General features: G+C 44.4%; 1 long non-coding RNA gene across 6 annotated transcripts; it reads left to right on the forward strand.

Annotated features, from left to right (window-relative positions):
- Positions 1-1,263: 1,263 nt before the first annotated feature.
- On the forward strand, positions 1,264-7,729 carry LOC140619816 (uncharacterized). 6 transcript variants are annotated; one of them, XR_012019637.1, is made up of 6 exons: positions 1,264-1,540; positions 1,883-2,215; positions 2,662-2,740; positions 3,005-3,111; positions 4,909-5,024; positions 5,682-7,729. It is a non-coding gene; the product is annotated as an uncharacterized lncRNA (long non-coding RNA). The 6 variants fall into 6 exon arrangements; XR_012019641.1 differs by having other exon boundaries at positions 1,886-2,215; XR_012019642.1 differs by lacking the exon at positions 3,005-3,111.
- Positions 7,730-9,354: the final 1,625 nt, after the last annotated feature.

The following is a 9,354-nucleotide window of genomic DNA, read 5'->3' on the forward strand; positions in this document are numbered from 1 at the left end:
TTTGCTTCCTACCTGTCTACCGGCTGATTTGGTTTTCACTCAAATATGCCGGAAAATAAATGTGAGAACTTTATATCTTCCATTCCAGACATCACCAACAAAGTTCTAATAAACTCCTCCTGCAGGTAAAAAGCTCCTATCAACCTTGCTTAAAAAGAAGCCAGAACGTTAGCAGAAGACAGCGAAGGTCCAAACAACACCTTGAGGAGGTCAGGACTCGTGCCACCTTACTAGTTTTAGAGTCGGGTTGCAGGACACACTAAGGCTAGTTACTCTACCTTTGGGACGAAAAGGAGGCAGGTTCTTGAACAGTGCTGAGGGTCCAGCCGAGGGACTCAGATTAGCCAGCTGCAGACTCGGTGAGCGGAAGGACTGGGAGCCAGAAGGAGGGTGCACACAGGATGTGGAGAGGGTTGGGACAAAGCAGAAGGGCTGCAGTCTATTTTAATGAAAATAAAAGCAGCTGAGTTCAGGAATTGCATCAAGCTGGCTTAAAGGTGTAAGGAAGGCAAGTAAACCCCTGAAGATATATTTTTCTTAAGACTGACACTGACTTCCTACACAAATACGTCAATAGTCTAAAAAGTGTCAGCCATGATCTGTGTGGAATCTACCTACATGTACCTTATTCAGTGTGGTCTCCACATGATTCATTAAAAATATTAGCTCTTGGGGCACCTGAGGGCTCAGTCGGTTGGGTGTCTAACCCTTGGTTTCTGCTCAGGTCATGGTCTCAGGGTGGTGGGATCGATGCCCTACACTTAGCTGGGAGTCTACTTGAGGTTCTCTCCCTCTGCCCTTCTCTGTGCTCGCATTCTCACACGGAAATAAATGAATCAATCTTTTAAAAAAGTGAGCTCTTATAATTAGGCATCAGTTTTGTTTTCAGAATCAATATTCTGACACCCACACCCCCATACACACCCTCCAAAGCTCCAAGGGAAAAAGAGCCGTGAGTGAGGTGGGGAGAGAATCAAGCGGCTCCCTGGGCCAAGTTAAAGCCGAATAAGTTGTATTCATAGCAGACAAGGCAAAAATCAAGGGAGAAAATGATGAAGCAGATAAAAAGTGCACTTAATTATGATTAAGGGGAAAATTCATAACCCGTAACCCACCAAAGATAGAGCACAAATGGCAGCCTAAGATTTAGGCCACACGGGGGGAAAGCACAGCAGAATATCGTGTAGAACATTGAAATTGGCCACACTCTGTTGTTTTGGAGATAGAATTAGGTAAACACAGAATCTCTGCCTTGGACCTGACCTAGCAGGACCTGCAGTGACCCCACCCTGTCCCCCACTCTGCGCTCACCTCCCTCCACCTTCACCTCTACCTGACACCACACATCGCCCACATACCAAGTTCCTAGAACAGCGAGTGTGTCAGGGCTGCCAACCAGCTTCCACCATCGTCTCCCTCCCGCACTGGCGCTCCTTCCACTGCCCAGGTCATGTGAGACGTCAGGCCTGCTGGATAAGCCACTGTGTCTCCCTGTCCTCCTGTGTAACCTGAGCGTAATAGCGTGACCTAAGTCACAAAGGTACAAGGGAGAATTAAATGAGGGAATCTCGTCCTGGGACACACGCCATCACGTTATCAGAAATCTAGACTATGAAAGTATTTTTTTAAGGCAGTAGAAAACACCTTAGGAATGATGTGACCTAAAACTGCACACCACAAACAGCTTACACAAATATTTCAAAATTTCACTAATATCTCTAAATTTGTAGTCGCTTCGTGGCTAATTATAGGTCAGAAAAGGTCAATATGATATTGGATCTTCTTACTCCCAGTAGATTTTGCTGTATGATGATAAAGGGTATTATAGTGGCCTGGAAAATAAATATTTATCTAAGTGTACACATTTCTTCTATTCTTCCAGCAGAAACCTAATTTGCAACTCAGACAAGTTAACAAAACTCTGATTTGTGGGAATAGAGTTGCCCTGGAGATAGGTAATGCTCTAAATAACACACAGGATCTCAAAAGAAGCTGACAAAATGAACAACTGATCAGGCTGTATATTCGGATGCTGGTTCTTGGCTCCTAGAGAAGAGGAGCTGCTCAGATGGTCAGTGTTGCTCTGAAATATGCGGGGTAGTGGATGCCACCCTCCCATCACCATCACCTGATGGACCTACACTCCGACATCCTCGCTCAGCTCCTGTTCCTGGGGTACAAATTTCCATTCCACTCTCATTTCCAGACCTAACAGGCAAAGTCAGAATTTACTTCTCGATTTATTACGCTTACGTAACTTGGTGATGGACAATGAGAAATTTCATTGACATTTACACGACTTTTTTAAAAAACATATTTTATAAAAAGTTTGTATACATATACACAGGTGTGAGTGTGTGTATCCCAGAGGCTTTCGCATTGAAATGTTCCTTATGCCTGGATAACATCCCATCTTATTATATTTTTCTCGATGACCTCTATATTCTGAATGTTCATAGAAAATACATATCACTATAGCAAATTGCTATCTTAAACAAAATGTGAGTTAAATTTTGATCAAACAGAAGAAATACCTCTGCCAAGTCCCTGGTTTATCTGATACCCTAAAAATAAAGAAGTCACGTTTCTAAGTCAAAGATACTTACTTGACAGGGAGTCTTCAGGTTTTGTTGCTATTGTTTCTTTGCTTATTTCTCACAGCAACCTAACAGTCTACTAGACGATAAACCACCCCCTGGGGAAAGACCATTTAGTTAATCCTGGAACCATCATCAGCCAGGTAGGCTTTGGTTTTCACTCATTCATTTTCTCACTGACAGTCTTTGTGATCAAACCACGGCAACAAACTATCGAGAAGATGATTGGGTACACACCTATCCTCTCATGCTTTTCTCCAGGAGCTTGGATGTCCTTAACTTGTCCTGATGATACTTTCATCTCTTTTTAAGTACCTAGTCCTTTGCAAATGTGTTGATGTATATAGTGATGCAGAGAGCAAAGGCAAAAGAAATATAGAAAAAAAAAGATTAAGTTTCCTTTGTAGGCCATTGGCAAGTACTCGGGACAGGGCGACCCTCCAGGAACTTGACTGCCTCGCTGTTAATACTGTGCTGGGGGCAAAAAGCAGCCTTAGTTTAACTCCAGGACCCTGTGAGTATATGTTAAACATAGAGACATTCCTTTGGAAAATTCGCCCATCTTCCCCATTCCAGCCAAGATACGTGTTGGCGATCATTCCCCCAAACACATGGGTCTCTGATATACATCTGAAGGGTCTCATGACTCAGGTACTATTAGATAGTAATAAATGACCTTCTTCCAATAGCTAGCCCTTCAAGGTCCTGGAAACCTTGATTCCAAATTCCTTAGAGACTCACGTTCTCCTTAACCCCTCCAAACTTGGAAGTATACAATGGGCCATCCGCCATGACCCCAGCCACTCTTTCTGCCCATGGGTCCTGCCTCCGTGCTTTAATAAAACCACCTTTTTTGCACTGAAGACATCACATGAATTCTTTCTTGACCTTTTGCTCCCGAACCCTGAACATCACATCACACCATACAGAGATAAAACAAAAGTTACCAAATTCCAAGAATAGATCCATGGAATAACTCAGTTAAGTGGAACCCTAGGGATCCCATTACCCATCAGCTCATTTTGTGCATCAGAACACTGAGGAGGACCAGGGAGGCAGAAGGTGTCCACTGGGCTAGTTAATGCCTTCCTCCCAGGTGTGGTACAATCTCCAGTTCTTTCCAGCAGAAACCTTGCTCATTATGAAATCCACAGACTCAGAAAAGTAGAGTCAGATGCTGAGATCTTTTCAAGATGATTTTTGCGATGTCAGCTTCACACGGTGTGATTGCAAGAGAGAGAGAGAACAGGGCTGCTGCCAGCACCCAGAAGCTGGACAGCGCCGGGAGCAGGGTACACATGGCCCTCTGGGATGGACCTAACCTGACACCCAACACCCGGCCCAGGTAGGGTCGCACTTCGGTGCGATGCTTTCCAGGCTGCTCACTCATTAACTCCTGTTCACTGAGCACCTCCCTAGGCAGTGACCTGCCCTAACAACCTATCAGAAGGTAGCCGACAGAAAGGGCCTTGACCACTGGGCATTTACACTCTGATGGTGGGAAGGCAGCAGCACACACAGGGGGAACCATCGCATGAATAATTAGCATATGTGATAAGTGCTATGAAGACCGTGGTTAAAAAAAAAAAAAAAAAAAAGACCGTGGTTGTCATGGTTTTGATGAAAGAGTGAAGGAAGGACTTCCTGAGAAGGAAAATTCAAGCCGAGGACTTTTGTAGGAAAAGTTAGAATGAAGCTCATTATTTTTCTATTTTTCTATTTTTCATAGTTTTTTTTAATGATGTTAATCTATTTCCAACCCAAAGCTCCGAAAGTCAAGGTTACTGTCCTGCTCACTCTGTGTTCTGCCAAAGAAGTGTTTGTTGAGATTCACCAACTAATTTCCAACAGCCCCACCCCACAGATGCTTCTCCACATCCAACTGATCCACCGAGGCAGGAATTATTGCAGACATAGATTGCTCCATGAAGACTAATATGTGGTCCCTTTGTGAGCTTCTCCCAGGAGTTTCACAGCAACAAACAGTCATGCTGAGTGAACATGGACATTCAAGTTCAGACAGGATCAGTTCTCTGCTTCTCTGTTCTTTGTTTCCCAGGATGAAGATGCCCCGCCCCCCAATGGCCCAAAACACAGAAAACCAGAACACGAAGATCTATTTTATTAGGAGTCTCAAGAAAATGAGTTTAAATGAGAGAAAATGGGATAAGTGGAAATTTCCAAAAATATATTTATAAATTTATTGATAATTCCCAATCTGACGCCTGTTTTTGGAACCATTTTTTAGAAAGTTTTGAGTTGGTCCACCCTACGGTGAATCTCATATAGCGTTAATAAATGTCATTCACAGGAATCTATAATTGCATTAAATCCTCATCCCAATAAACTGACAAAACCCCAGCCTCAAGCACAGTTCTATCTGCAAATGATCTTTGGTATTTAACAACTGATGAAGCAGTGTCTTATGTAAGTAAAATCGCTGGTTTTGTCTGGAGGCTTACAGAATAATAAAGCTGTTTATACTGATTAACACGCTAATAAGTAACATCTTGGTTCCGAAGCACCTGCTTGATACCTGAAATGTTTGCCTTACCTACTAAGCCTTCAACTCTATGGCTGGTCACAGCCTCACTTAACTGTGTTCCTCATCACCATTACTAAGCACAGGAGCAACCACCAATTTTTCAGAGAACATGAGGTGGGCGCTCTGCCCTCAGAATGTTCTGTGATGACCAAGCTCCTAGGAAACCTGGTCACGAATGCCACCCTGGGTGAAATTTCACTGAGAAATGTGTGTACATTAGTTCTCCTGGTAAGATGTTGGCATAACATGGGATGCACGGTTTATTTATTGACATTTTTTAAAAATCTAAGATAAATTCAGGGAAGCAAAGAGATAAGATGACAGATACTCTGGATGCCAAATGGAAAGTCCCACTGAGGTGTGGGTCATGGCTTCACATTCCACCTCCACCGAAGCCATCAAGGTGCCAGCCAGTAAACACTTTGAGGCGTGGCCTCCATGAAAATGGGATTAGCGTCTTTCTGAAAGAAAGCCATAGGATTCTAGCATGGGGAGGAGGAGGAAGAAGAGAAGTAATTCAGTTTTTAAATCTCATCCAGGTACGAAAACAGAGTCAGAAGATCCACAGAGATGTTATGGGGTCATTTCCACAGCCTCGAACATGGAGTGACCATGGTCTGTCACAACAGTCTTCAAGGGATGTTGGATCAGGGCCCTTGAGATTTCAGCTCCAGGTCAAGGGCCACCTACCAACCACCAGCATGAATTAATCATAGAAGGATCACACAACCCCACACACTACAAGGGGAAGTTGACCGCCTTAGTTCCACCCAGGAGCAGTTAAAACAAAATACGTCAGAAAATACACTTAGAGACAAAGAATGGAGCCTGAAAGAAGAGTAAACAAAAATGTGACAAAATGATTGATAAATGTGACTTCTGCCATAGATTTCCTAAATTAGTGTAAGAAACCTGAAAAGCAACTCCAGAAACAGGGCCGTGTTCATGGATTCAATGAAGATGCACGTGTCTGCTCAGCAGGAGGCGAGAGTTTGCAGTCCGCAGAGACGCTCCCTCCTTCATACAACATGCCTTCTAGATGGGGGCAGGGAACAGGTGACATGTAAAGTGCACAGTGACAAATAAAGACAAGGTCCCCATGCCCTGGGGGCTCACAGTCAAGTTGTGGGAGCCACCACCACACAAGAAGCAACAGAGAAGACCCTGCGGATATGGATGGTCAACCTCACATGTTGCCCTGTCTTCATTTGATGAAGGTCTCATCCAAACCCCAACAGAATCACGCTTTATGGGTGATGCTAGTCATGAGTGAGAGCAGGAGATTAAACGGGGAGGTGGGTCACACCGAGGAAGCCTGCAGAGCCACAGCTCAGGGTCAGAAACCAACTGGATTCATGGGGTTCGTGTGCACGTGTAAGGAAGGCCACGCACACCATTGTCCCGCTCAGGTTCTCCTGGCACAGCGAGCTCCTTCCTTACCCGACCAGCTATCACCATCCTGGGGGTGGCTCAGTGTGGTCCTCTCCCCCCACCATGTCGGGGTTTTAAGGCCTGAGCTCAGATTCACACACAGAATTCATGACCTTGAGCCATCCGTCCATCACGGAGTCACGTCCATGGCTTACATGGTGACACGAGCAGGGGCCTGCAGGGATGCCAGGGCAGAGCAGGAGCATGTCCTGCCTCTGTGGACTTACAGTCTGGCCTGTGGTATGAGTTCCCTGCTCTGAAATAACACAAACCCACTGATGAAGAACTATCTACACAGGAAGCACACAACCCGATGCAACAAGTGCTTCCTGGTAAAAAATTATGATTTTCAAAAGCAGTTTGAAAACTGTGCTCATTCTCTCTCTCATTCTCTCTCTCTCTCTCTCTCTCTCTCTCTCTCTCTCTCAAACCCTGATACCTGGTGTTACTGTGAAGATTTAGTAAAATAACACACAGAAAGCGGCTAGCACATAGTAAGCCATCATAAGTAGATTAATACCCACCATTTTGGTGGTGATTGACATTTACTATTTTCTCATGCAAATAACATATAATTTGGCACACTGTTTTGGAGATGGGACTGGGGCAGCCAAGAGCCTTCAGGCCTGACACAGCTGGTACTCGGTGCTGAGCATCATCATCCAGAAGATGTGCTGCATCCCTTTCTGTGACTCTACTGCAGACACTTGTGTTTTACAGAGAAGGGGGCTGGCATCTAGAAAGATTAGGCATCATTTTCAGAGTCAACAGAGGTAAATCCTAGTAAATTTAGACCAAGCATCCAGACAGTCTGACCCCAGGGCCTGTGCTCTTAAACCGCTCTTCAAAATAAAACACAGCTGAGCAGAATTCAAGTCAAAAATATAAAAAGTGGATTAACTCTGCTTTTCTGTATACTATGGCCTTGGGTTCAGACTCTAGAGACCACAGCAGAGGCATCCGGTAGGCCGTGAGGGATTAGCCGTGCACCCCCCACACCACCAGCCTTGAGGGCAGAGATAGAGCCAGGCCAGCCCCCTTGTGAGGGGGCACCAGCCCAGGTCCCCCGATAGCCCCCTCTCTCACTCACCCGCAGGGAGTGCAGTCTGTGGGTGATAGCATGACCCTCGTCTTGCACTTGTTCAAGGCAGTTAAATATAATAAATAACCACAAGTAACTGTTCTGTTTCGCTCTGGCTGCAGAGAGATGCTTAGAAATAACACTCCATCTCAGTTCAGAGGGCCGGGGAAGGGGTGGGAGAGATCCCCGAGAGCTGAGGGTGGTGCCAAACATCCCCGGGGAGATCTACCTGTTGCTGCTCTTCTGCACCCCACAGTTCCCATGCGCACAAGGAGGGCCAGCTTCCCAGATTTCCCAATTTCTCAAGAAAAGCTACAAGTATGACATTTTATAAGAAATGCCTAAATTCCCAGGTATTGGGAATGAGTTGTAAATGAAAAAATCCACTTTTCTGTATGATGGGCCAGCACATCTGAGCAGGTTACATCTGTAGGAGAGTTTAGACACACAGACCCCAGCTTTACAAGCCCTTACGTCATTCACAGGGATGATTTCACTTCAAAAACAAGTCACAGGTTAATTCTGAGAACATATTTGTGTCATGGTTTCATGGAGACTAAAGGAAAAGAGATCTATTCACTATTTATCACCACCTTTTCAAATTTAGCAATTTCCTCTTCTCTCCAGTGCCCACTGGGCTGATTCCAACAGGTCAGAAAGGTCAAGTGATGCAATGAGGGATGGTTCATAATAAGCAGTGCATTCCTGTAGGATTTGGGACCCCACCACCATTTTTATTTCAAAACAGGTTAATTAATGGTCAGTAAGACACATCAAGACTCTTTTCATACTTATTGGGCAAAACCATAGAGGCAACATGCAAGTATCTCAAGCTTTTTTTTTTTTTTTTTTTTTTTAATCAAATGTAGCATTTCAGTGAGCTAATCTTTGAAACCACCTTTTGGTTGGCAGAGGAGTCTGACTGAGGCTCAAAGCAAACAAAACTCTCTATTCAATGTAATCCCCACATTATCGTATTTACTTAGAACTGAGTATTCACTGAAAGTTAAAAACAGGAGAAATCTGGGGGGTTTTCCTCCTCCAATAACACAAAAGTCTGATTTTCAATTAAGTATCTACATCATCCCAAGCGCTGCTTCTGTAACTAACCCACACCGGCTGCCCCTGCTGCCCCCAAGCCCGGGGCTGAGCTCGATCCCATCAGAAGAAGCCATTGGCTCAAATCGGCACATTAGGATTCCTGTGCCATCCAATGAGCACCTTGAGCGATGTTCTCTTTCCAGGAGAATAGCAGACATGTAAATCGTGTTTCTTGCAAGTGTAAGAGATTAAAGTATTGGGTGTAAAATGGGAAACAAAAGTACATGTTGCCAAACCATCTCTCAGCTAAGCTTCAAGAGAATATTTTTTACCAAATGGAATATTTATGACATTTTGCCCTGAGAAACAATTGCACTCTTCAGAAACCCCTGTACTGAGAAGTCGAGGTTGGGAAACGTTAAGTTAGTTTTTACTTACTTATTACTATTTTGTTTTGTTTTGTTTTACACAACTTTCAAAGGATAGGACACAGATCAGTGAGAGAAGAGAAGAGCCATGATCTTCTCTCCAGCCATGTGCCCTGAGCAGCCAACCATGTGAAGCTTAAAGGACCTGGCTGACCTAAGCCTTGGATGAAGACCTCTTACTTCTATTGTGCTGAAATAGAATTATTCACCAGGAACTCGAAGAAGTGCAGG

Source organism: Canis lupus, chromosome 27, assembly GCF_048164855.1.
Source record: "Canis lupus baileyi chromosome 27, mCanLup2.hap1, whole genome shotgun sequence".
Lineage (NCBI taxonomy): Eukaryota > Metazoa > Chordata > Mammalia > Carnivora > Canidae > Canis > Canis lupus.